At 37.7% G+C, this 27,299-nt stretch overlaps 1 long non-coding RNA gene and 1 pseudogene across 2 annotated transcripts in view; one reads left to right on the plus strand and one right to left on the minus strand.

Annotated features, from left to right (window-relative positions):
• The window catches only part of LOC309633107 (ferritin light chain pseudogene), a 10,200-nt pseudogene extending 1,356 nt beyond the window's left edge, over positions 1 to 8,844 (plus strand). The window contains exon 1 of the transcript in view: positions 1 to 8,844. This exon is cut by the window's left edge and continues 1,356 nt beyond it. The product of the transcript in view is annotated as a ferritin light chain pseudogene (transcript).
• A 14,329-nt stretch (positions 8,845 to 23,173) lies between these two features.
• LOC309633137 lies at positions 23,174 to 27,080 on the minus strand. Its single transcript, XR_014247336.1, has 2 exons — positions 25,586 to 27,080; positions 23,174 to 25,261 (listed from the first exon to the last, which is right to left on the minus strand). It is a non-coding gene; the product is annotated as an uncharacterized lncRNA (long non-coding RNA).
• Positions 27,081 to 27,299: the final 219 nt, after the last annotated feature.

Below are 27,299 nucleotides of genomic sequence, written 5' to 3' on the forward strand. Positions count from 1 at the left end.
GACACACCGCTGGGAAACAGCCCATTTGAGACTGACCCGTAGAAGCCAGTGCCATGTCTGTCTACAGGAGACAAGCTGCCTACCCTCCTGTGACCTCATTTAAGGCACCCCTGGATTCTGCCCTCCAGGAACCCCAAACTCCTCTGAATCCAAAAGGCCCCAAGCCTTGGTAAAGGACCACCAGCAATCCCTCTCCTTCCTCTCTCATCTCTTTCAAGTGATCAATCAAATCAATATTGATGGAGCACCTACTGACTGACCTCTCTCAAAGTCTGAGCTCCAGCAGAATGGCCCTTCCTGTTCCAGATCCCTTTAGTTGTTGTCTGACCCAGTTGGGTTTTTTTTTTCCATTTTACTTCCATCAGCTTCCGGCTCAGAAAATTAGTATTTCCCCCCAAACCGACATTTACCTATGTTATGTTTCTATTCTGCTGTGGTGGGAAATGGGAACAATTATCATACGCTACATAATAATGGAAGGACCAAGTGCTGACAGTTTTTGGCTTTTCTGCCTCTCCTTCTCCTTCCTGAGATAACAAAATTCAGACAAATGACCAAAGCAGCAGAAAGGAGGAGGTGCAGGGAAACATGATGGAGAGGAATGAACACAGAGCTAAGGAGTCGGTAGAAATGGGTCCTAATCCCAGTTGTCACCGAAATTACTCGTCTGACCTTGGTTGAGCCACTCAAACCCCTCAGCGCCTTGGGATTTTTTCTTTTTATATAAATTTATTTATTTATTTATTTATTTTTGGCTGCATTGGGTCTTTGTTGCTGCACGCGGGCTTTCTCTGGTTGCAGCGAGCGGGGGCTACTCTTCCTTGCAGTGCGCAGGTTTCTCATTGCGGTGGCTTCACTTGTTGTGGAGCACAGGCTCTAGGTACGCGGGCTTCAGTAGTTGTGGCACACAGCCTCAGTAGTTGTGGCTCACGAGCTCTAGAGCACAGGCTCAGTAGTTGTGGCACACGGGCTTAGTTGCTCCACGGCATGTGGGATCTTCCCGGACCAGGGCTCAAACCCGTGTCCCTTGAATTGGCAGGCGGATTCTTAACCACTGCACCACCAGGGAAGTCCCGGGCCTTGGGGTTTTTAATGTGAAATATTAGGAGTTGGACGTAGGTCCCTGACTGCTCTATATCTCTATGGTTCTGCTTGCTCCGAAAATATTAATTGGATTTTACATCATTTGGTTTCATTTCCAGACATTTACAATTCTCTGAGTAATGGGTAACATTTACAGCCCAATTACTTTCCCAAGCTCATCAAAATTTAATTTGCTGCGTGCAGTGACACACTGAATCGAGTTTGACTAGGAAGTCAGCAAAGCCACACCAGTGATTTACACAAGGCTCCCAGACTACAAAATTTACCACCAGGAATGTCTAATGAAAGTTTTTCTCATGTAAACATATAGCTTTCACATCTACTGGAGTTGCAGCAGGTGAGCTTCCCAAGACAGAATGTACTAGACAATACACTCTTTTCACACAATGAGCTCAGGAAATTCTGCTGTGAAATGAAAGGTCTTGGAGTTACTGTAACACCTCATAAATGAGAACTCTATCTCTTTCAGGACTTCAGGACGCTATTTGCATGTTAAAAACACCTGACCCCGGGAGGCTGCATTTCTTCTATGGCAGCTTTAAAAATACTATGACCCACATTTACATTTAAAGACTGATACCTGTGGGTTTTTACTCTCAATCTACTGTAAGGTTTTGGTGAGGAAGGCATTTTGACACAAAATTAATGTGATTTTAGGAGGCAGAAAATATTATTAGAATTTAGAAGTCACCGATGCAACCATCATTAAATTGCTGGATCAAAAGCATTTTCTTCTTCCTGTCACTATTTTTAAAACCATACATCTATACTGTCCCATGTGATAGCCACAAGTCACATGTGATTGTTGAGCACTTGAAATGAAGCTAGTCCAAGCTGACATGTGCCTGAAGTGTAAAATACACAACAGATTGCAAAGATTTAGCATGAAGAAAGAAGGTAAACTGTCTCATTAATCACTTTATATAGATTACTTGTTGAAATACGAGTTTGGATATCTTGAGTTAAATAAAATAGATTATTAAAATTAATTTTACCTGCATCTTTCTAGTTTTTTTAAGGCTCCTAAAAAAGTTTAAACTAAACAGGCTGCTCACATATTCCAATTGGACAGTTCTGCTCTAAATGTCTCATAGTTTTCTATTATGCTTCATACACCTAGTGCAAAGTTCACTTAGTCTGCAAATGATTACTAAGGGTTTACAGAGTGCCATGCTCTTTGCTTGATAGGAGGAACTGGAAAATGAAATGATGGTTTTTGTTTTTAAGGATCTAACATTTTAGAAGAGGTGTAAAGAAAATTAAAATCTACATGATACTCACTACTTCCCAAGCAGGGCCCTGACTTCATCTAGCTTAGGAGACATATAAAGGATGAACATTCAGTCTCCTTTGTAGCTCTGCAACCCTCATGATTGAATCCCAGGCCTAGTTTTTGTGTCCTGAGGTGGATCCAGATTTGGTGCAACCTGAAGCTTATGGAAGCCAGCTTTAGTAAAAACTAGGATGCAAAATGATAATGACAAAATTAGGGTAAATATTATAATTGAAATGTGAAATACTGAAGTCAAACAAAGCTGGGAATGATTAATCCTCTGAGTGGTTGAGAGGTGACTCCAGAAGATCATTGACTTAGGTCATGTGGGATGAGTAGAAACTTGGTTAGGAGGGTGGGACAGCTTTCCCTGCCAGGAAAGAGCACGGGTAAAGGTACAGAGGCACTTCTGGCAAGAGTGTAAAAGGAGCCAATAATGAAAAGAAGTGAGGCTGAACAGAAGGTGGGCAAGGGACACATTATGTGAAGGCTTGCACTCCGGGCAAGGGCATGAAAATTTCATCCTTGAGTACAGTAATTGGGAACTGTTGAAAGATTTGGAATTACATGATCAGAATTATGATTTAGAAAGACCACTGAAAGCAGTGGAGAGATCAGGCCAGGCACACTTCTGATTCAGCATGTGTACCCACCTCTCCATGAAATTTCTGATTTGAGTAATCACATCAGAGTGTCCCAGCGTATATCATATCTCCACAGTCATCCTGCAATCCCATGTGCCTAGATTACAGAACGCCCTTTCCCCTAAAATGTCCAAGGAGTTCTCTTGGTTGGCTGGTGTTCATTGAGTCAGTCTTATCTCTCACCTCCCCACTAACTCCAAACCTCAGGCACTGCCCTCCACCACCCAAGAGAAGTTGCTGCTTCTGAATGAGCACCACATTCCAATCTAGAGACCTGGTATGGCAGTTAATGCTGGGACAGCCAAGAGATTTACACAGCAAAGAGACTGGTATCTGAAGAAATAGGGTTGTCCCAGAGGCCTGAAAAATGAACGGATGACAGCATTCCACTTGGGGCTACCTCAGCCAATGGTGCTCCAGACTTAACGTGGCCCAGCACCTCAGGACACAACTCCTCAGACTCCCTCATGTGGCCAGTCTCCAAATCCCAACCTGCCACCTGAGGGATTTGCTCCGAGAAGTCCTGGACCCCCTGCCTCAGACACAAAAGCATCATTTTCTGTTGATGACCTAGTGTGGGATGGAAGCCATCTTATCAGTCTCTCTTCTTTATACACTGAGTAGCCTTGGTCAGGGTTACCTCAATTTACACCTAACTGGCAAACCATAACTTTGAACTCAGTTATGTACCCTGTGAACCCATGTACTACTTAAGCGAACTGGCTTACCCATTTCCATGCAAACATCTAGCTCCACCTACCAATAGGTTCTGTGGCAAAAGTAAGTAAATTGACCTTCTAACTTGCCAAATACACAGCTACAGTGGGAGTCACAGAAAGGACCTGGAACTCAATGAATGCCAACTCAAATTGCTTACTTTGTCTTATTCCTAAAGTGATTCTCCACTGTAGACCTCAACAGGATGGTAAATACCCCTGACTCCTCCAGGCCCTGGATGGGGGTCTGATTACACTCTGGCACTCAGCTTGGCACCCTGATGGTACTGTCTACCTTTTACTTCATGATCAAGAAAGTCAAGCTCCTTTCCACACAGGAATATTCAGGAGCAGGTGAAGTGGGGGTCACCGAACAGAGCTAAATCCCGGTGTTCAGAGCAATGTATTTACCTCTATTGAGGCCAAAACACCTATGAACATCTTCAAGAAGGTTGGGAGCCATGCTTGTTAACTGTGGCCAAAGTGTTCACCTAAATGCAAGCCTTAAAATGTCTTATAGGGTGTTATGGACTGAACTGTATCCCCTAAAATTCATATGTTGAAGCCCTAATCCCCAGTGCAACTATATTTCGAGATAGGACCTTTAAAGAAGTAATTAAGGTTAAATGAGGTCATAAATGTGGGGTCCTAATCCAATAGAACTGGTGTCCCTATACGAAGAGGAAGAGACACCAGGGATGGGCACCAAGAAAAGGTCGAGCGAAGGCACAGTGAGAAGGTAGCCATCTGCAAGCTACGGAGAGAGGCCTCAGGAGAAACCAAACCTACCAACACCTTGATCTCAGGAATACCAGCCTCCAGAACTGTGAGAAAATTAATTTCTGTTGTTTAAGCCTCCGGGTCTGTGGTATTTTGTTATTGCATCTCCTAGCAAACTAGTATTCAGGATATTTGAACAGAAGAAATATAACAAGTTAACTCAGCCTGCTTTCCAGACTAAAGAAAGAAACTCAGTTTCCTTCTTCTCCAAAGGAAATGTGACTTGATAAGAAGGTGATGTGATCAGGAGGTGGTGGAGGAACTTTTGAATGCTTTCTACCTGCCAGGAGCTACTCTAAATGTCATGTATATATTGAACCATTTGACCGTCATGAGACTAGAGGTAGATGTCATTACCCCCATTTTTAGCTGAGGAAAGGGAGGCTCAGGTGACTAACATGAGTGTGAGATGTAGGACCATGAAATCACTGATCTGTGAGATCCAGAAAGGAGATATAAGATGGAAAGCCAAAAAGAGAACAAGAATTCATATCTGAGGCCTTGCTTCTTCTTGACCTTTGGCTCTTCATGTGGGGAGCTCTGTCTCTCTAGTGATGTAACCACTTTTCATTATTTGTATTATGTGAGTATACCCGTGATGCAATGGGGTTAAAAATGTGCCCCCTAGAAAGCACCATACCCCCCCAAAAAAAGAAAGAGATTTCCTGAACACAGTCAATGTAACCCATCTTTCACCCTTAGACACTCAAATCACACCATTTTGTCTGACTTTCTATGTCCTCTGATTCCTAGATCTTGCTTATTCTTTGTGTGTTGATTTAGATTTGAAGGTGAATTCTTTCACACCAAAAGACATGCAAAAGTCATAGGAAGTCAACATTTCAGTGTTCATTTTATGTGTTTCTCAATTGTTTTTTCACGCCATGCTATTTCCAAAATAAATGCTGCATGACTCTGTTACATTATTTTTCTAATCCATTATCAGTCAGTTCCAATGGACTAGTGCTTGATCAACAGAAAGTTTATCTTTTTTGCACACATAAACCCAAAGTTTAGATCCTAAATTTTTATAACTCAATATTCTAAAAGAGGTACCTTCGAGGATCAAACTTTAAAGTAAATTCACAGCCTGCAGCTCTCTGAAAGCAAAAGCAACACACATATGCCACAAAAGGATTAGAAATTTGTGCTGTCACATGCAGTTGAACTGCAAAGTTTAGGTCCATGTCATACAGGTGAAATGAATTTGTTTCCTTTTAGGTTTACCATGTACGTTTTTCTTTGTTTCCAGTGAACATCCTATTCTTTTTAACTTACCCACAAGTATTGCTTCAGGAAATTCCCCCCCAAAATCAGAGAAAGTGAGGCTGAAAGTAACAATCTCGATACTGGATAAATGTGAACACACACAGAACAAACGAAATAACAACAATAAAACACAGATGAGCCAGAAGAATTGTGTAGATTGAAGGGGTGTGTCCAGAGATGGTCATCACTAGGTAGAGGCCTAGAGGCCTCAGAAGAGAGCATCCTAATCCAGAAATGGGGCTTCAGTTCTAAAGGCTCAGAAATTGGATTTTGTGAATATCCTAGGCAGAGATCAGTTTCTCAAAAACAAAAGAACGTCATACAAATTCATAAGAGACTAATGTAACAATGTCCTATCCCGGAATGTTGCTCAGTAGATTCTTCCCTGTCATGAAATCTACATGGGAAGCCAAATTCTGATGAAGAGATTGAACAATTCACACGTGCTCTGGCAATCAGAATATGGCTTTTGCATCTTAGAGGCCCTGAAGCTATTCTCTTAGGTAGGGTCGAATTCACATGGACAAAGTTTTCTCCAATTTTATGTAGTTTTCTCAACAGGAGCTTGAGGAACATTAATATAGCCAAATGATTTTTTCCATCTCTATGTTGGTTAGGGCTCAGAGGTGAGGACACACTATCAAAAAGCACCCTCTAACCCTGAGCATTCAGAGAGCAGGATGCCACCTAACAGTACCCTCTTTAACAGAGGAAACTTCATTCAGACTTTAATAAATTATTGCCTATTTATAATTTGGTTTACCATAATGTGATTCTTTTTTAAAAAATCACTTTAGCAAGTGCGCTCAGCTGTCCTGCAGACCTGTCTTTTGCTTCAACAGTGTTTGGAATGAACAGACCCAGGGACGTTCCTTGCTCCAGCCTCCGACCACCCTCCAACCTTTTTTCCAGTCACAACCTTTGGAATCAGCCACTCATCTATCCTTGGCCTCCAGGACAGGCCAACACCGTTTTTTGCGCTTAGCTCCTTACTACCAATCAACCATGAGCTCCCAGATTCGTCAGAATTATTCCACCGAGGCGGAGGCCGCCGTCCACCGCCTGTTCAACATGCATCTGCGGGGCGGGCACTTACCTCTCTCTGGGCTCCTATTTCAACCGCGACGATGTGGCTCTGCACGGCGTGGGCCACGTTCTTCAGGAATTGGCCAAGGAAAAGCGCAAGGGCGCCCAGCGTCTCTTGAAAATGCAAAACCAGTGCTGGAGCCGCGCCCTTTTCCAAGACGTGCGGAAGCCTTTTCAAGATGAGTGGGGTAAAACCCAGGACGCTGTAGAAGCCCCCATTCTCAGGGAGAAGAACCTGAACCAGGCGCTTTTGGATCTGCGAGCCCTGGGTTCGCACAGACTCCCGCGTCTGTGACTTCCGGGAGAGCCGCTTCCTGGACGAGCAGGTGAAACTCATCAAGAAGATGGGCGACCACCTGACCAACCTCCGCAGGCTGGCTGGTCCGCAGGCTGGGCTGGGCGAGTATCTCTTTGAACGGCTCACCCTCGAGTACGAACAGGAGTCTCCAAAGTGCAGCGGCCTTTGAGGAGCCCCTCTGGCGTCAGAGCTTCTGCCTGAAGCCCCTCTCTGCAGCCACTAGGCAGCTTTTTAACCACCCTGGAGCCCTCTCCCAAGCCTTGGACCAAGTGGAAACAATAAACCTTTTTGCAGCAAAAAAAAAAAAATCACTTAAGTTCTATCTCTTCTAGAGCACCTACTAATCACCAACCATCCCTCCAACAAAAAAATAAAATTACGCACATGCCAAACATTAGTATAGAATGCCTTTTAAAAATCCACTAATGTTCTTAAGAGAATTAAAGATTTAGCCCACTGTGGACAAGCCCTATTTTATATTTTTTTCATTTTACACATCACATAGTGTGTCAAAAACTAAAAGTGAAAAAACACTATTGAAGAATACAAAACTGTGTATCCTGCTTTGTACACTGATTTCTCCCCCAGTTTCAAAAGATCAAGATATATCAAGCATTAGAATAAGATCCTCATAGGTGAGAATATTATTGAAGATACAGCATTACAGAGTAGAGAGAATAAAGAGGTAGAACCAGAGGTGCCTGCCCTCAAATTCAGGGTCCCTTTTACAAGCTGTTCCATCGTCACATCTTTAAAACAGGATTGATGATATCAAAAGTGTAAAGTCATTTTTACAGTTAAAAAAGTTAATGTAATGTGCTTGGCATATGCAGATACTCAATAAACAGTAGGTATCACAGCTGTCATTTTAGAGATACTTCATTTTTTGAGCATTTCCTTTCCCTTCTCCAAAACAACCCTATATCCCTTCAGTTAAATGAAGTTTAACAAAATATCTTCCTAACCCACAGCATCTACAGAGAGCTTAGGGGAGTGTCTATATTCTTCACTTTTCCAGAAGGACACTAGTGTCTTTTGCATGGAAACAGGGTGGGTTAAAAAGAAAGAACCAATCAGTGAGCTTCTGTTTTAATGAGAGAACTGGAGAGAAACCAGACTTCACCTTGACCAGGACATGGAGGTCAAGACTAAAAAGTGCATTCTTAAAGTGGAATTATCACAAAGTTCAGAGGTTGGTTTAGCTCCACTTCCTAATTCTATTTGTATTTGTTCTGTGGTGGCTTTCAAACTTTTAACATGTGTTTTTAGCAAATGCTCTTTTTAATCAAAATCTCAGATGTAACATACAGCTTGGTGACTGTAGTTGATAATGCTGCATTGTACCTTTGAAAGTTGCTAAGAGAGTAGATCTTAAAAGTTCTCATCACGGGCTTCCCTGGTGGCGCAGTGGTTAAGAATCTGCCTGCTAATGCAGGGGACACGGGTTCGAGCCCTGGTCTGGGAAGATCCCACATGCTGCGGAGCAACTAGGCCCGTGAGCCACAACTACTGAGCCTGAGCGTCTGGAGCCTGTGCTCCGCAACAAGAGAGGCCGCGATAGTGAGAGGCCCGCGCACCGCGATGAAGAGCGGCCCCCGCTTGCCACAACTAGAGAAAGCCCTTGCACAGAAACGAAGACCCAACACAGCCATAAATAAATAAATAATAAAGAAATGTTCTAGGACTAAAAAAAAAAGGAAGGCTATAATCTCAGAATATAAGGTATTCCTTTAAAAAAAAAAAAAAGTTCTCATCACAAGAAAACAATTATTTGTAACGTTCTGTGGTGATGGATTAACTAGACTTAATGTGGTGATCATTTCACAATATATACATGTATCAAATCATTGTGTGGTACACCTGAAACTAATATAATGTTATATGTAAATTGTATCTCCATAAAAAAGTCTTGATGCCACGAAACAGAAGAGGATCTTAGTATGGCTTTAACTCAAACAGACTCTGCCCTCACTGTGTTACTGAAGGCTTGAAGGGCGTGGGCAGGGGAAAGGGGAAGGAGAGGAAACAGCCAACACTAATTTGCATTTAACAACATACTTTCCTCTTTTATTTGCCTCCCACTTCTTCCTTTATGCTTCTTATTGAAGTAAATATACCAGTAGGTCTTTTAGCAGAAAGAATAATCAATGAATAATAAACTCTATAAACAATAAACTGAACAATAAACTCTCAGTCTTTGTATATCTACATTTGTCTACATTTTACACTCTTTCCTGACCAATATTTTAGCTTGGAATGGAATCCCAGCTTGCTTCCCCATAGGACTTTGCAAAAATTATTTAATTGATATCTGGCATCTACTTTTTGCTGTGAGAAGCCTGTCATCAGTAAAATTTTCTACCTAGAAAAGAATAAGAACCTCACTTCTTTTTTCTGGTAGTTTTTAGATTTTCTAGGTATGGATTTGTTTTTCAAATCTTGCTTGCAACTTAATGTTGCTTGCTATATTTGAGGAATCATGTCTTTCTTCAATTCTGAAAAAAAAAATTTCGGCCATAATCTCTTAGAATATTAACCCTGCCGCATTCTCTCTAATCTCTCCTAGAACTCTTATTAGATAAATGTTGGAGCTTTTAATTCTTTCCTCCATGCCTCTTAATTTCTCTTCTATTTTGCCATCTCTTTATCTCTCTGAACTGCATTCTGGGTGATTCTGTTAGAGTTTTACAATTCAGAAAAGTCTTTTCTTGAGAGATCTAATTACTGATTAACCTATTGAGTTTTACTTTATGCTGAATATAAGCATTATACAAAAAACTATAGTTTTAACCTAATTCCCTGACTATACCAAAGAGATGAAAATGCATATTCTTATGCAAATGTTCTTTTTGTGGTAGATGTTTCTGGAGATGTTCCTGATTCATATTCTGTATAAATAGAATCTTGCCATTTCAATCCTATCATAGTGACATATTGGACACTTGTGATAAAATGAAGCCAGGAAACATTTCTAATACACACGGAGACATATATTTTTCCAGTTAATTATCTATCCCATTTTAAAGCATGCTTATTTTTAAAGTGTCAAAATGTACTAATCCATACTGCAATTGTTTGGAAAACTTCATGAACAAGTATATTTCAGCAAGAAAAGACATTTGATGCCAGCCAAATTCTCTTCTTTTCTGTCACTATAAATGGCTTTCCTATTTTCAACAGTTTTTCAAAATCGAAGTCATATCTAAGCTGACAACTTCTTTGGCAAGTCTCAGCTAGATGTAATTTGAAACAGTCAAGGAAGCAAAGCCTAAACAATAAGGTTTTTAATGGGAACGATGACAGATCCTTAACTACTGTCATACTGTGTCTGACACCAGAAGACTTGAGAGGAAATTTGTTAAATAAATACTTGCAGTTAAAGGAATACACCTGCATTTAGAGTATGTGTTCTGTGTCCTGAAAATATGTAAGATCTGAGAATTCGGTGATGTTAAACACTTAACAAAAACACACCTGAAAAATACCCCCAAGGAATTTTTCTCTTTCACCTTCAGAATATTCTTTATCTATAGTCTGCATCCAAAGGTCATTAAAAGGTCACAAGGGATAAAAAAAAAATCAAAGTGCTCCTCCTTTTAGCCTCAGCTTAGTTCTATACAAAACAAGGTTGTTTACTTACTAAGGGAGAAGAAAATTCTAATGTGACCTTTTAACCACTATTGCTTACACACACATATACACACATGGTTTGCTTTTACTAGAATGAGACTTTTTTACTATTAACACTATATTGGTATTCATGTATTATGTATTCAGTATATATGAATATTATGTTTTAGAAACACTACAGATTGGGGGCTTCCCTAAGAAAACTAAACTAAATCACCAGGAAAGCTGAAATGAGGCTATACTTGACAGTTGGTTTAATTTATAACAATTTTCTCTATTTAAATTGCCTAAGCTTAGTTTCAGATAAAAATTACTATCTTTGTTTAGGCTTCTTATGTCTCAGCAGGTAAAATACCAATTCTGATGTGTAAAACTCTTTAATTTAAATGAAAATTACTAGGCAACATGAAGAAAAATTAAGTCTTTGTTTTAGGACACAGCTAAAACCTCCAAACCCAATGAATGTTTGCATAGCTATCATAGAGAAGAGGAAACTAGCAGGTGATTCTGGGAAGATGTGGCTTGATTATAACTCTCTCCTCCCCCACTACCAACTTCAATCTATCTCCCTTTCCTGCACTGAATAGCTGCTCAGCCCTACAAGCTAGCAGGAGCAGATAAACACTTCAGTTCTGTGTAAGTCCTAAAGGAGAGAAAGCTGCAAGATTGTCTCTGTCTTACATTGGTTAAGCACCTGAGACTACAACTGAGGGTGACTGTAATAAACTGGTGGATTCCAGGGAGACCACTGAAATGCAGAGATCTGTGTATTCCCAGGCAAGGTCAAGATCAACCCTAGGAAAGGGCCGGACACCCTGATCCCTAAAAGGCCAAGAAGGAGCACATGATGGACCCAGTCCTTCCTTTCCTTGATCCTGGCAAAACACAAGGAAACCAAGAAATTAAAAATAGAATTACCAAGCAGAAGCAAGAAGAACTACAACCCTGCAGCCTGTGGAACAAAAACCACATTCACAGAAAGACAGACAAGATGAAAAGGCAGCGGGCTATGTACCAGACGAAGGAACAAGATAAAACCCCAGAGAAACAACTAAATGAAGTGGAGATAGGCAACCTTCCAGAAAAAGAATTCAGAATAATGATAATGAAGATGATCCAAGACCTCGGAAAAAGAATGGAGGCAAAGATCAAGAAGATGCAAGAAATGTTTAACAAAGACCTAGAAGAATTAAAGAACAAACAAACAGGGATGAACAATATAATAACTGAAATGAAAACTACACTACAAGGAATCAATAGCAGAATAACTGAGGCAAAAGAACGGATAAGTGACCTGGAAGAAAGAATGGTGAAATTCACTGCTGTGGAACAGAATAAAGAAAAGAGAATGAAAAGTGATGAAGACAGCCTAAGAGACCTCTGAGACAACATTAAATGCAACAACATTCTCATTATAGGGGTCCGAGAAGGAGAAGAGAGAGAGAAAGGACCAGAGAAAATATTTGAAGAGATTATAGTCGAAAACTTCCCTAACATAGGAAAGGAAATAGACACCCAAGTCCAGGAAGCGCAGCGAGTCCCATACAGGATAAACCCAATGAGAAACACGCCGAGACACATAGTAATCAACTTGGCAAAAAATTAAAGACAAAGAAAAATTATTGAAAGCAGCAAAGGAAAAACGATAAATAACATACAAGGGAACTCCCATAAGGTTAACAGCTGATTTCTCAGCAGAAACTCTACAAGCCAGAAGGGAGTGGCATGATATACTTAAAGTGATGAAAGGGAAGAACCTACAACCAAGATTACTCTACCCTGCAAGGGTCTCATTCAGATTTGATGGAGAAATCAAAAGCTTCACAGACAAGCAAAAGCTAAGAGAATTCAGCACCACCAAACCAGCTCTACAACAAATGCTAAAGGAACTTCTCTAAGTAGGAAACACAAGAGAAGAAAAGGACCTACAAAAACAAACCCAAAACAATTAAGAAAATGGTCATAGGAACATACATATCAATAATTACCTTAAACGTGAATGGATTAAATGCTCCACCCAAAAGATACAGGCTTGCTGAATGGATACAAAAACAAGACCCATATATATGCTGTCTACAGGAGACCCACTCAGACCTAGGGACACATACAGGCTGAAAGTGAGGGGATGGAAAAAGATATCCCATGCAAATGGAAATCAAAAGAAAGTTGGAGTAGCAATACTCATATCAGATAAAACAGACTTCAAAATAAAGAATGTTACAAGAGACAAGGAAGGACACTACATAATGATCAAGGGATCAACCCAAGAAGAAGATATAACAATTATAAATATACATGCACCCAACATAGGAGCACAGCAACACATAAGGCAACTGCTAACAGCTCTAAAAGAGGAAATCGACAGTAACACAATAATAGTGGGGGACTTTAACACCACACTTACAGCAATGGACAGATCATCCAAAATGAAAACAAATAAGGAAACAGAAGCTTTAAATGACACAATAAACCAGAGAGATTTAATCGATATTTATAGGACATTCCATGCAAAAACAGCACATTACACTTTCTTCTCAAGTGCACATGGAACATTCTCCAGGATAGATCACATCTTGGGTCACAAATCAAGCCTCAGTAAATTTAAGAAAATTGAAATCATATCAAGCATCTTTTCTGACCACAACACTATGAAATTAGAAATGAATTACAGGGAAAAAAACGTAAAAAATACAAACACATGGAGGCTAAACAATACATTACTAAATACCCAAGAGATCTCTGAAGAAATCAAAGAGGAAATCAAAAAATACCTAGAGACAAATGACAATGAAAACACGATGACCCAAAACCTATGGGATGCAGCAAAAGCAGTTCTAAGAGGGAAGTTTACAGCTATACAAGCCTACCTCAAGAAACAAGAAAAATCTCAGATAAACAATCTAACCTTACACCTAAAGGAACTAGAGAAAGAAGAACAAACAAAACCCAAAGTTAGCAGAAGGAAAGAAATCATAAAGATCAGAGCAGAAAGAAATGAAATAGAAACAAAGAAAACCATAGCAAAGATCAATAAAACTAAAAGCTGGTTCTTTGAGAAGATAAACAAAGTTGATAAACCATTAGCCAGACTCATTAAGAAAAAGAGGGAGAGGACTCAAATCAATAAAACTAGAAATGGAAAAGGAGAAGTTACAACAGACACTGCAGAAATACAAACCATCTTAATAGACTACTACAAGCAACTTTATGCCAATAAAATGGACAACCTGTAAGAAATGGACAGATTCTCAGAAAGCTATAACCTTCCAAGACTGAACCAGGAAGAAATAGAAAATATGAACAGACCAATCACAAGTAATGAAATTCAAACTGTGATTTAAGATCTTCCAACAAACAAAAGCCCAGGACCAGTTGGCTTCACAGGTGAATTCTATCAAACATTTAGAGAAGAGCTAACACCCATCCTTCTCAAACTTTTCCAAAACATTGCGGAGGAAGGAACACTCCCAAACTCATTCTATGAGGCCACCATCACGCTGATACCAAAACCAGACAAAGATACTACAAAAAAAAAAAATTATAGACCAATATCACTGATGAATATAGACGCAAAAATCCTCAATAAAATACTAGCAAACAATCCAACAACACATTAAAAGGATCATACACCCTGATCAAGTGGGATTTATCCCAGGGATGCAAGGATTCTTCAACATACGCAAATCAATCAATGTAATACACCATATTAACAAATTGAAGAATAAAACCCATATGATCATCTCAATAGATGCAGAAAAAGCTTTTGACAACATTCAACAACGGTTTATGATAAAAGCTCTCCAGAAAGTGGTCATAGAGGGAACTTAGCTCAACATAATAAAGGCCATATATGACAAACCTACAGCTAACATCGTATTAATGGTGAAAAGCTGAAAGTATTTCCTCTAAGATCAGGAACAAGACAAGAATGTCCACTCTTGCCAATTTTACTCAACATAGTTTTGTACATTTAATTTAATGTAGGGGAAGAAAGTTGCAAGATAGCAGAGTGGAAGGATGTGAGTTCACCCCTTCTTACAAAAACACCAAAATCACAAGTAACTGCTGAACAGCCATCAACAAAACATTTTTGGAACCTACCAAAAAAGATATCCTACATCCAAAGACAAAGAAGAAGCCACAGCAAAATGTTAGGAGGGGCACAATCATGATAAAATCAAATCCCATACATGCTAGGTATGCGACCCACAAACTGGAAAATAATTATACCACAGAATTTCTCCCACAGGAGTGAAAGTCCTGAGCCCCACATCAGGCTTCCCCGTTTTGGAAGTCCTAGCCATGGCAATCAGAGGAGAAAAAAGGAATCCAAATTCAAAAAGAAGAAGTAAAGATGTCACTCTTTGCAGATGACATGATACTATACATAGAAAATCCTAAAGATGCTACCAGAAAACTAGTTGAGCTCATCAATGTATTTGGTAAAGTTGCAGGATACCAAATTAATTCACAGAAATCTCTTGCATTCCTACACACTAACAATGAAAGATCAGAAAGAGAAATTCAATAAACAACACTATTTACAATTACATCAGAAGGAATAAAATACCTAGGAATAAACCTACCTAAGAAGGCAAAAGACCTGTACTCTGAAAACTATAACATACTGATGAAAGAAATTGAAGATAACACAAAAGATGGAGAGATATACCATGTTCTTGGATTGGAAGAATCAATATTGTCAAAATTTCTGTACTACCCAAAGCAATCTACAGATTTAATGCAATCCCTATCAAATTACCAATGGCAGTAGTATCAAAAATCTTAAAATTTGTATAGAAACACAAAAGACCTTGAATATCCAAAGCAAACCAGAGACAGAAAAACTGAGCTGGAGGAATCATGCTCCCTGACTTCAGACTATGCTACAAAGCTACAGTAATCAAAACAGTATGGTATTGGCACAAAAACAGACTTAAAGACCAATAGCACATGATTGAATGCCTAGAAATAAACCCACACACCTATGGTCAATTAATCTATGACAAAGGAGGCAAGAATATACAATGGAGAAGACAGTCTCTTCAATAAGTGGTGCTGGGAAAACTGGACAGCTACATGTAAAAGAATGAAATTAGAACATTCTCTAACATGATACACAAATATAAACACAAAATTGATCAAAGACCTAAATGTAAGGCCAGACACTATAAAACTCTTAAAAGAAAACATAGGCAGAACACTCTTTGACCTAAATTGCAGTAACATCTATTTCGATCCATCTCCTAGAGTAATGAAAATAAAAGCAAAAATAAACAAATGAGACCTAAGTAAACTTAAAAGGTTTTGCACAGCAATGGAAGCTATAAACAAAATGAAAAAACCCACAGAGTGGGAGAAAATATTTGCAAACGAAGTGACCAACACAGGATTAATCTCCAAATTATACAAACAGCTCATGCAACTGTATGTCAAAAAAAAAAAAACCCAATCAAAAAGTGGGCAGAAGATCTAAATAGACATTTCTCCAAAGAAGACATACAGATGGACAAAAAGCACATGAAAAGATGCTCAATATCACTAAATATCAGTGAAATGCAAATGAAAACTACAATGAATTATCACCTCACACCAGTCAGAATGGCCAGCAACAAAAAGTCTACAAACAATAGATGCTGGAGAAGATGTGGAGAAAAGAGAGCCTCCTATACTATTGGTGGGTATGTAAATTGTTACAACCACTATGGAGAACAGTATGGACGTTCCTTAAAAAACTAAAAATAGAACTACCATATGATCCAGCAATCCCACTCCTGGGCATATATCTGGAGAAAACCATAATTTGAAAAGACACATGCAACAGTGTTCATTGCAGCACTAATTACAGTAGCCAAGACATGGAAAAACTCTAAATGTCCATTAACAAAGGAATGGTTGAAGAAGATGTGGTATATATATACAATGGAATATTACTCAGCCATAAAAAAGAATGAAATAATGCCATTTGCAGCAACATGTATGGACCTGAAGATTATCATACTAACTGAAGTAAGTCAGACAGAGAAAGACAAATATCATATGATATCACTCATATGTGGAATCTAATTTTAAAAAATGATATAAATGAAGTTATTTACAAAACAAAAACAGACTTACAGATTTCAAAAACAAACTTACGGTTACCAAAGGGGAAACGTGGGGGGGAGGAATAAATTAGGAGCTTGGGATTAACATACACACAATATTATATATAAAATTGATAACCACCAAGGACCTACTGTATAACACAGGGAACTATATTCAATAGTCTGTAATAATCTATATGGGAAAACAATCTGAAAAGAATAAATATATGTGTATAACTGAATCACTATGCTGTACACCTGAAACTAACACAACGTTGTATATCAACTATACTCCAATAAAATTTATTAAAAACAAATTCATAACTAAAGTTGATACTTCAGATGACTTAATAGCCAAAATTTCTGTAGAGATATTATTTCCCTTCATATATATGTATAATAATGCAGCTTAAGATTTCATGTGATTATTATTATTTCATCATGCTATGATGAATCTTCCTCTTCTGTGATCTTTTTATCATCTGATTTTTGTTTTCTTTAAATGCATTTTCTCACTTCCACTATCAGATAGTTCTTAAAACATAAAAAATATAGAGTAATATAAAAAACACTACTCATTATAGTCCACACAGAAACTTAGCTTTTTAAACTGTTGATATTTTGCAATATTTGCCTTTTCCTTAATAAAAACATACAATGGCACAGAAATAGACTTTAAATAACATTCCTGGTACACCTTTGGTAGTAGTTCCTCCCCAAAGTAATCGCTATTCTAAAGCTAAGTGCATCCTCCCCATGCATGTTTTTCTACTTTTCTCGATATCTATCCATATCCATACACATATTAATATTCATATGCACATCTAAATTATTTCTAGGTATGTCTATAGTTATATAGATGCTAGTCTGGAATAGACTTTCTGTCTTGCTGAGTTGGAAGGGGCAGTGGTAGGCCACAGGCCTTGGTTCAAATACCAGAATCTTGAAATTCTTACCAAGTTTTAGTAGATTTTCCTGAAAAAAAATTTCATTTTGTATATGCCTATAGGCCTATCTTCAAAGACTTGCAATGGTGAGTTTTTTACTAGTTTCTTTGAGGAGCAAATCTGCAGAGCTCCTCATGCTGCCATACAAGCAGTGGGCCTCAACTGTAGTTTTCACATTCTAACAATCATATGATAATTTTTGCCTTTATTATATTTTGTGTATATTTTATACATTGTGAAAATGACTCTACTACCCATAGCAATCTACAGATTCAATGCAATCCCTATCAAATTACCAATGGCATTTTTTACAGAACTAGAACAAAAAATCTTAAAATTTGTATGGAAACACAAAAGACCCCGAATAGCCAAAGCAGTCTTGAGGGAAAAAAGCAGAGCTGGAGGAATCAGACTCCCTGACTTCAGACTACACTACAAAGCTACAGTAATCAAGACCATATGGTACTGGCACAAAAACAGAAATATAGATCAATGGAACAAGATAGAAAGCCCAGAGATAAACCCATGCACCTATGGTCAGCTAATCTATGACAAAGGAGGCAAGGATATACAATGGAGAAAAGACAGTCTCTTCAATAAGTGGTGCTGGGAAAACTGGACAGCTACAAGTAAAAGAATGAAATTAGAACACTCCCGAACACCATACAGAAAAATAAACTTAAAATGCATTAGAGACCTAAATGTAAGACTAGACACTATAAAACTCTTAGAGGAAAACATAGGAAGAACACTCTTTGACATAAATCACAGCAAGATATTTTTTGATCTTCCTCCTAGAGTAATGGAAATAAAAACAAAAATAAATAAATAGGACCTAGTGAAACTTCAAAGCTTTTGCACAGCAAACGAAACCATAAACAAGACAAAAAGACAACCCTCAGAATGGGAGAAAATATTTGCAAATGAATCAACAGGCAAAGGATTAATCTCCAAAATATATAAACAGTTCATGCAGCTCAATATTAAAGAAACAAACAACGCAATCCAAAAATGGGCTGAAGACCTAAATAGACATTTCTCCAAAGAAGACATACAGATGGCCAAGAAGCACATGAAAAGCTGCTCAACATCACTAATTATTAGAGAAATGCAAATCAAAACTACAATGAGGTATCACCTCACACCAGTTAGAATGGGCATCATCAGAAAATCTACAAACAACAAATGCTGGAGAGGGTGTGGAGAAAAGGGAACCCTCTTGCACTGTTGGTGGGAATGTAAATTGGCACAGCCACTATGGAGAACACTATGGAGGTTCCTTAAGAAACTAAAAATAGAATTACCATATGATCCAGCAATCCCACTACTGGTCATATACCTTGAGAAAACCATAATTCAAAAAGACACATGCACCCCAATGTTCACTGCAGCACCTTTTACAATAGCCAGGTCATGGAAGCAACCTAAATGCCCATCGACAGACGAATGCATAAAGATGTGGTACATATATACAATGGAATATTACTCAGCCATAAAAAGGAACGAAATTGGGTCATTCGTTGAGATGTGGATGGATCTAGAGACTGTCATACAGAGTGAAGTAAGTCAGAAAGAGAAAAACAAATATCGTATATTAAAGTGTTTATGTGGAAACTAGAAAAATGGTACAGATGAACCGGTGTGCAGGGCAGAAATTGAGACACAGATGTAGAGAACAAATGTATGAACACCAAGGGGGGAAAGCGGTGGGGGGTTGGCGTGGTGGTGTGATGAATTGGGCGATTGGGATTGACATGTATACACTGATGTGTATAAAACTGATGACTAATAAGAACCTGCTGTATAAAAAAATAAATAAAATTCAAAAATTCAAAACAAAAAATTACCATATGTAATTCTATATGTAATATAGATTACATATATAATTACAAATCCACATATGTAGATTAAATACATAATACCATATGTAATAGGTTACCAACAATCCCACTTCCTGGGTATATATCCAAAGGAAATGAAATCACTACCTATATTCCCATGTTCATTGTAGAATTTTTCATAATAGCCAAGACATGCAAACAATCTACGTGTCTTTCAACAGATGAATGAATAAATAAAATGTGATATATAGGGGCTTCCCTGGTGGCGCAGTGGTTAAGAGTCCTCCTGCCAATGCAGGGGACACAGGTTTGAGCCCTGGTCTGGGAAGATCCCACATGCCACAGAGCAACTAAGCTCGTGCACCACAACTACTGAGCCTGCGCTCTAGAGCCCGCAAGCCACGACTACTGAAGCCCACGTGCCACACCTACTGAAGCCCACGTGCCTAGAGCCCGTGCTCCGCAACAAGAGAAGCCACCACAATGAGAAGCCCATTGCACTGCAACGAAGAGTAGCCCCCACTTGCCACAACTAGAGAAAGCCCGTGCACAGCAACGAAGACCCAATGCAGCCAAAAATAAAACAAATAAAAACAAATTTTTAAAAAAATTAGTTATATATATTACAACACACACACACACACACACACACACACTAGAATGTTATTCAGTCTTAAGAAAGAAGGAAATCTTGCTATTTGCAAAAGCATGGATGGACCAGGAGGGCCTTACACTAAGCAAAATAAGCAAGATAAAGAAAGACAAAAATTACGTGTTGTCACTTATATGTGGAATCTAAAAAAAAAAAAAAAATTTCAAACTCATAGAAAATGGTGGTTGCCAGAGACTGAGCGAGGGATGGGGAAAATGGGAAAAGGTTGGTAAAAGGGTACAAACTTTCAGTTATAAGATGAATAAGGTCAGAGAATCGAATGTGTAACATGGTGACCATAGTTGATAATACTGTATTGTACCACTGAAATTTGCTAAGACAGTAAAACTTAAGTTTTCTCACCAAAAAACAAAAGGAAATATGTGAGGAGATGGATATGTTAATTAACTTGATGAAGGGAGGGAATCCCTTTACAATGTATACATTTATCAAATCAACATGTTGTACACTTTAAATATATTACAATTTTATTTGTCAATTATACCCCATAAAGCTTGAAAAAAGGAGTGAACTAAATATCAAATAAATGTAAATAAGGAAAAATCAGGGGTAAGATATGAATATCTGAGAAGTTAAAATATGATATTTACAGTAAAGAAGACAAATAAGCATATTAGTTGAGGTATTGTAAGAATGTGACCGATCTAATAGAAAAAATTACAAAGGATAAAAATCAATAAACTGAATGTATTGGGTATATATGTGTGACATACATGTGATATATATGTAATAATTTTTATAGAGAGAAAACCTTATATTCCTCAAATATTGCATGTTTGTTTTTTTCAAATCTCCATGAAATATTTTTTAAAATTAATCTGAACTTGTTAAAAAATTAATGAATTTTTAAAGTCATATTTGTATAGAACACATTCTTTGTTCACCAATACAATTAGAAACAAATAATATTAAATGATCGAAAAAGCTTTCCATATCTGAAAATTAAAAACACACTTCTTAATAAAGCTTGGAATGAAAACAAAATCAAAAGGGAAATTTCAAACTATCTGGAAAACAATGCAAGAGAAAACAGCCCATACAAACACCACTGAGAGAAAACAAAAGCACTACTCAGAAGAAAACATTGATTCAAAAGCCTCCATTACCACAAAATAAGAATAAAAAGGAACTTGGTACTCATCTTGAAACACTAAAAACAAAAAAAACAAAAAAAACAAAAAAGAAACAAAAAAACAAGGAAGTTATACAAGTCTAATTAAGGAAAAAGAAAAATACTGTAATTATTATAAATAAATTCAAAAACTGATTCTTAGAAGGAATTTATAAATTAAATAAGTCCTTCATGAGTCTAAATAAGGGAGAATAGAGAGAAGAAAAAAACAAGCTTACAAATGGAAAAGGAAACATAATCACAGATACAGAAGAGATTGAAAGAATTATAAGACAATACTGCAGACAACTATATGGTAACAAATTTGAAAATCTAGAGGAAATGAAAAAAAAAACTGGCAAAAAATGACCCAAGATGATGTGAAAACTTCAATAAACTAGATTGCCGTATAATAGATTTAAAAAGTGATTAATAACTCATCATTGAAAAACAGCACCATGAACACATACGTTTACAGCTCAGTTTTATTTAGCTTTTAAAAAGGTGTTCTTAAACCCTAGCAACAAACCTTAACAATTTTTCTTTATTTTTATATTAATTTTTGTTGCAGTATAGTTGATTTACAATGTTTTGTTAGTTTCTGCTGTGCAACAAAGTGAATCAGTTATACAGATACATATATCCACTCTTTTTTTTAGATTCTTTTCCCATATAGGTCATTACACAGTATTGAGTAGAGTTCCCTGTGCTATACAGTAGCACAGGTTTTTATCAGTTATCTATTTTATATATAGTAGTGTGTATATGTCAATCCCAATCTCCCAGTTTAGACCTCCCCCCACCTTTCCCCTTTGGTAACCACAACAAACCTTAAAAAATTTAAAAGAATGGGAATCATACAAAACATGTATCTGAAAATGATGAATTAAACTAGAAATCAAGAGAAACATTTTTTTAAATCTCCAAACACATGGAAATTAAACAACACACTTCTAAAAGCCTATGAGGAAGTCTCAATGTAAATTAGAAAATATTTTGAATGAAATGAAAATGAAAATACAACACATCCCAAATTAATGAGATATTACTAAAGCAGTGTTTAGTGAGAAATTTATAGCAATAAATTTTTATATTGGAAAAACTGATCTCTAATCAATAATCTAAACTTTCACCTTAAGAAGCTAGAAAAAAGAGAGAAAGAGAGCAAAAAAAATCCTAAGCAAGTAGAGGAATGAAATTATAATAAAGGTAAGAGCAAAAATCAATAAAATTGAGAACAGAGGAGCAATAGAGAAATTTAATGAAACCAAAATTACTTCCTTGAAAACATTATTGAAAGGGATAAATCTCCAGAGTAAGACTGACAAAAAATAACCTTTTTAAAACACAAATCACCAATATCAGAAATGAAAAAGGGGACATCACTACAGACTCTGCAGACATTAACAGGATAATAAGGGAATACTACAAATAATACCAGACACATACATATGACAACAAATAAAATGGACCACTTTCTCAAAATCCACAAATTACCAAAATTTGCACAAGAAGAAATAAATAATCAGAATAGTTCTTGTAGTAGTTGACTAGGGCTGCCATAAGTAAGGACTACAAACTGAGTGACTTAAACAGTAGAAATTTATTGTCTCACAGTTCTGGAGGCTACAAGTGCAACATCAATGTGTCAATAGGGTTCTTTCTGAGGGTTCTGAGAGAGAATCTGTTACATATGCTCTCCTAGCTCCTGGTGGTTTGCTGGCAATCTTTGGCATTCCTTGGCTTGTAGAAGCATCACCCTATCTCTGCTTTCCTCTTCACATTATGTTCTCCCTGTGTGCACATTTGTGTCCAAATTTCCTTTTTGTTACAAGGACACCAGTCATATTAGATTAGAGGCCCATTCTACTCCCCTGTGACCTCATCCTAACTAATTACATCTTAACTAATTTCACCCTCCTTCTAAAACAGGTTTACATTCTGAGGTACTGAGGGATAGGACCTCAATGCATGAATTTTGGAGAGGATACAATTCAACCTGTAACAGTTATGTAACTATTGGGCTGGCCAAAAGGTTAGTTCGGTTTTTTCCATCAGATGGGTCTAGTAGCACTTAGTTGTGTTTAACGTCATTCGAAACAATTTTGTTAGATTTTATGTGAAAGCTATCATATCAGCGTGCATTTAAAAAAAGACTTATCAAATTGGTGAATTTTTGTGTAGCCATTTTAATATTAAAGATGGAAGATAAAAACAACATTTTCGGCATATGATTTATTATTTCAAGAAAGGTAAAATTGCAATGGAACACACACAAAAAAAGATTTGTGCAGTGTATGGAGAAGGTGCTGTGACTGATGGAACATGTCAAAAGTGGTCTGTGAAGTTTCGTGCTGGAAATTTCTCACTGGACGATGCTCCACGGTCAGGTAGATCAGTTGAAGTTGACAGCGATCGAATTGAGACATTCATTGAGAACAATCAATGTTATACCACACAGGAGATAGCCGATATACTCAAAATATCCAAATCAAGCACTGAAAATCATTTGCACCAGCTTGGTTACATTCATCACTTTGATGTTTGGGTTCCACGTACGTTAAGCGAAAAAAACCTTCTTGACCGTATTTCAGCATGCGATTCTCTACTTAAACATAATGAAAACATTCCGCCTGTAAAAAAAATTGTGATGGGCGATGAAAAGTGGATACTGTGCAATAATATGGAACAGAAGAGATCGTGAGGCAAGCGAAATGAACCACCACCAACCACACCAAAGGCCGGTCTTCAGACAAAGAAGGTGATGTTGTGTATATGGCGGGATTGGAAGGGAGTCCTCTATTATGAGCTCCTTCCGGAAGACCAAACGATTAATTCCAACAAGTACTGCTCCCAGTTAGACCAACTGACAGTAGCATTCGACAAAAAGCGTCCAGAATTAGTCAACAGAACGCATAATCTTCCCTCAGGATAACGCAACACTGCATGTTTCTTTAATGAGGGGCAAAAACTGTTACACCTTCCCTGGGAAATTCTGACCATATTCACCAGACATTGCACCTTTGGATTTCCATTTATTTAGGTCTTTACAAAATTCTCTTAATGGAAAAAATTTCCATTCCCTGGAAGACTGTAAAAGGCACCTGGAATAGTTCTTTGCTCAAAAAGATAAAAAGTTTTGGGAAGATGGAATTATGAAGTTGCCTGAAAAATGGCAGAAGGTAGTGGAACAAAAGGGTGAATACGTTGTTCAATAAAGTTCTTGGTGAAAATGAAAAATGAATCTTTTATTTTTACTTAAAAAACTGAAGACACTTTTTGGCCAACCCAATATTAAAGAAACTGAATTAGTAGTTTAAAACCTTCTGGAAAAAGAAGTCTCTACTAACAGATGGTTTCACTGGTGAATTCTATCAAACATTCAAGGAGAAAAATAGCATCAATTCTGCATAAACTCTTCCAGAAACACTTCACATCTATGTTATGAGATGAGCATTACCCTGATTCCAAAACCAGACAAAAAAGTACAAAAAAGAAACTACAGATCAACAGATCAATATCTATCCTGAACTTAGATACAAATATGCTCAGCAAAGTGTGAACAAATTCAGTGTGTCAATATACATTAAAAATGTTACATGACCAAGTGAGATTTATCCCAGAAATGCTATTCATCCCAGAAATACTAGTTCAATATTTGAACATCAATCAATGTAATCCATTATATTTATAGCCTGAAGAAAAAAAACACACGATCATATCAGTTGATACAGAAAATACTATTTGACAAAATCTAACATCCATTTATATTCATGATATAAAAAAAAAAGCTCTGGGCTTCTCTGGTGGCGCAGTGGTTGAGAATCTGCCTGCTAATGCAGGGGACATGGGTTCAAGCCCTGGTCTGGGAAGATCCCACATGCCACGGAGCAACTAGGCCCGTGAGCCACAACTACTGAGCCTGCGCGTCTGGAGCCTGTGCTCCGCAACAAGAGAGGCCGCGACAGTGAGAGGCCCGCGCACTGCAATGAAGAGTGGCCCCCGCTTGCCGCAACTAGAGAAAGCCCTCGCACAGAAACGAAGACCCAACACAGCCAAAAAATAATTAATTAATTAATTAATTAATTAAAATATTAAAAAAAAAAAAAAAAAAGCTCTCAGCAAACTAGGAATAAAAGGAAAATTCCTAAAAGTGACAGTGAGCATTTACCAAAAAAAAAAAAAAAAATTATAGCTAACATCATATTTAATTATGAAAGGCTGCATGATTTCCCATAGATTGGGAACAAGGCAAGGATATCCATTCTCACCACTCCTGTTTAACATCATACTAGAGACCTAGCCAATGCAATAAGACACCAAAAAGAATAAAAGGCATACACATTGAAAAGAAAGAAATAAAATGTCCTTAGTCCTAGGCATCATAGTTGTCTATATGAAAGATACCAAGGAATCTACAACTAAAACTCTGAGAACTAACAATTGAGTTTACAAGACTGCAGGATACAAGGTCAACAAATACGCCAGACAAAACAAAATGAAACTAGCCAACAAAAAATTAATGTTCTATACTATATATTAGCAATGGACCATTGGAAACAAATTTTTAAAATACCATTTATAATAGCTATAAAAATGAAGTATATAAATATAGATATAAAAAATATATGTGTGGATTTTTTATGATGAAACTGAAAAAATCCTGGTAAAATAAATGAAAGAAGACCTAAATAGATGTAAATACATACTACATTCATGGATTGGAAGGCTCAAAATAGTAAAGATGTCAATTCTCCCCAAACTGATCTACAGATTCAACACAATTCCAAAAAAATCTCAGCCAGTTTTTTTGTAGATATAGGTAACTGATTCTAAATTTTATATAGAAAGGCAAAGGAACTAGAAGAGCCAAACACTTCTGCAAATGAACAAAGTTAGAAGAATCACACACTCAATTTAAGAAATGCTGTAAAACTACATTAATCAAAACACTGTATACTCACAAAGGGATAGACACATGGATCAATGGACTAGAATAGAGAGTGTACCAACAGACACGGACGACCATGGCCAACTGATTTCTGACCAACGTGCAAAGTTAATAGAATTAAGAAAAGATAGTATTTTCATCAAATGATATTGGAACAACTGGACATCTATATGCAATAAAGTAAACCTCAACCTAATACAAAATTTAATTATACTTCATACAAAATATACTCAAAATGGGTCATAGATCCATTAGATCATGGATCTCAATGTAAGACATAAAACTATAAGATTTTTGGAATAAAACAGAAAATCTTCATGATCTGGAGTTAAGAAAAGAGTTCATGAATATGACACCAAAAGCACAGCCCGCAAAATGAAAAGTTGACAAATCAGATTTCATTATAATTAAAACTTTTGGAGGGGGAGCTTCAAGATGGCAGAAGAGTAAGACATGGAGATCACCTTCCTCCTCACAAATACATCAGAAATACATCTACATGTGGAACAACTCCTACAGAACACCTACTGAATGCTGGCAGAAGACCTCAGACCTCCCAAAAGGCAAGAAACTCCCCACGTACCTGGGTAGTGCAAAAGAAAAAAGAAAAAACAGAGACAAAAGAATAGGGATGGGACCTGCACCAGTGGGAGGGAGCTGTGAAGGAGGAAAGGTTTCCACGCACTAGGAAGGCCCTTCGTGGGGGAGACTGCAGGTGGTGGGGGGGGAAGCTTCAGAGCCACAAAGGAGAGTGCAGCAACAGGGGTGCAGAGGGCAAAGTGGAGAGATTCCAACACAGAGGATCGGAGCCGACCAGCACTCACCAGCCCGAGAGGCTTCTCTGCTCACCCGCCAGGGCAGGTGGGGGCTGGGAGCTGAGGCTCGGGCTT

This window comes from Balaenoptera borealis (genome assembly GCF_965194805.1).
Source record: "Balaenoptera borealis genome assembly, chromosome: 8".
NCBI classification, from domain to species: domain Eukaryota; kingdom Metazoa; phylum Chordata; class Mammalia; order Artiodactyla; family Balaenopteridae; genus Balaenoptera; species Balaenoptera borealis.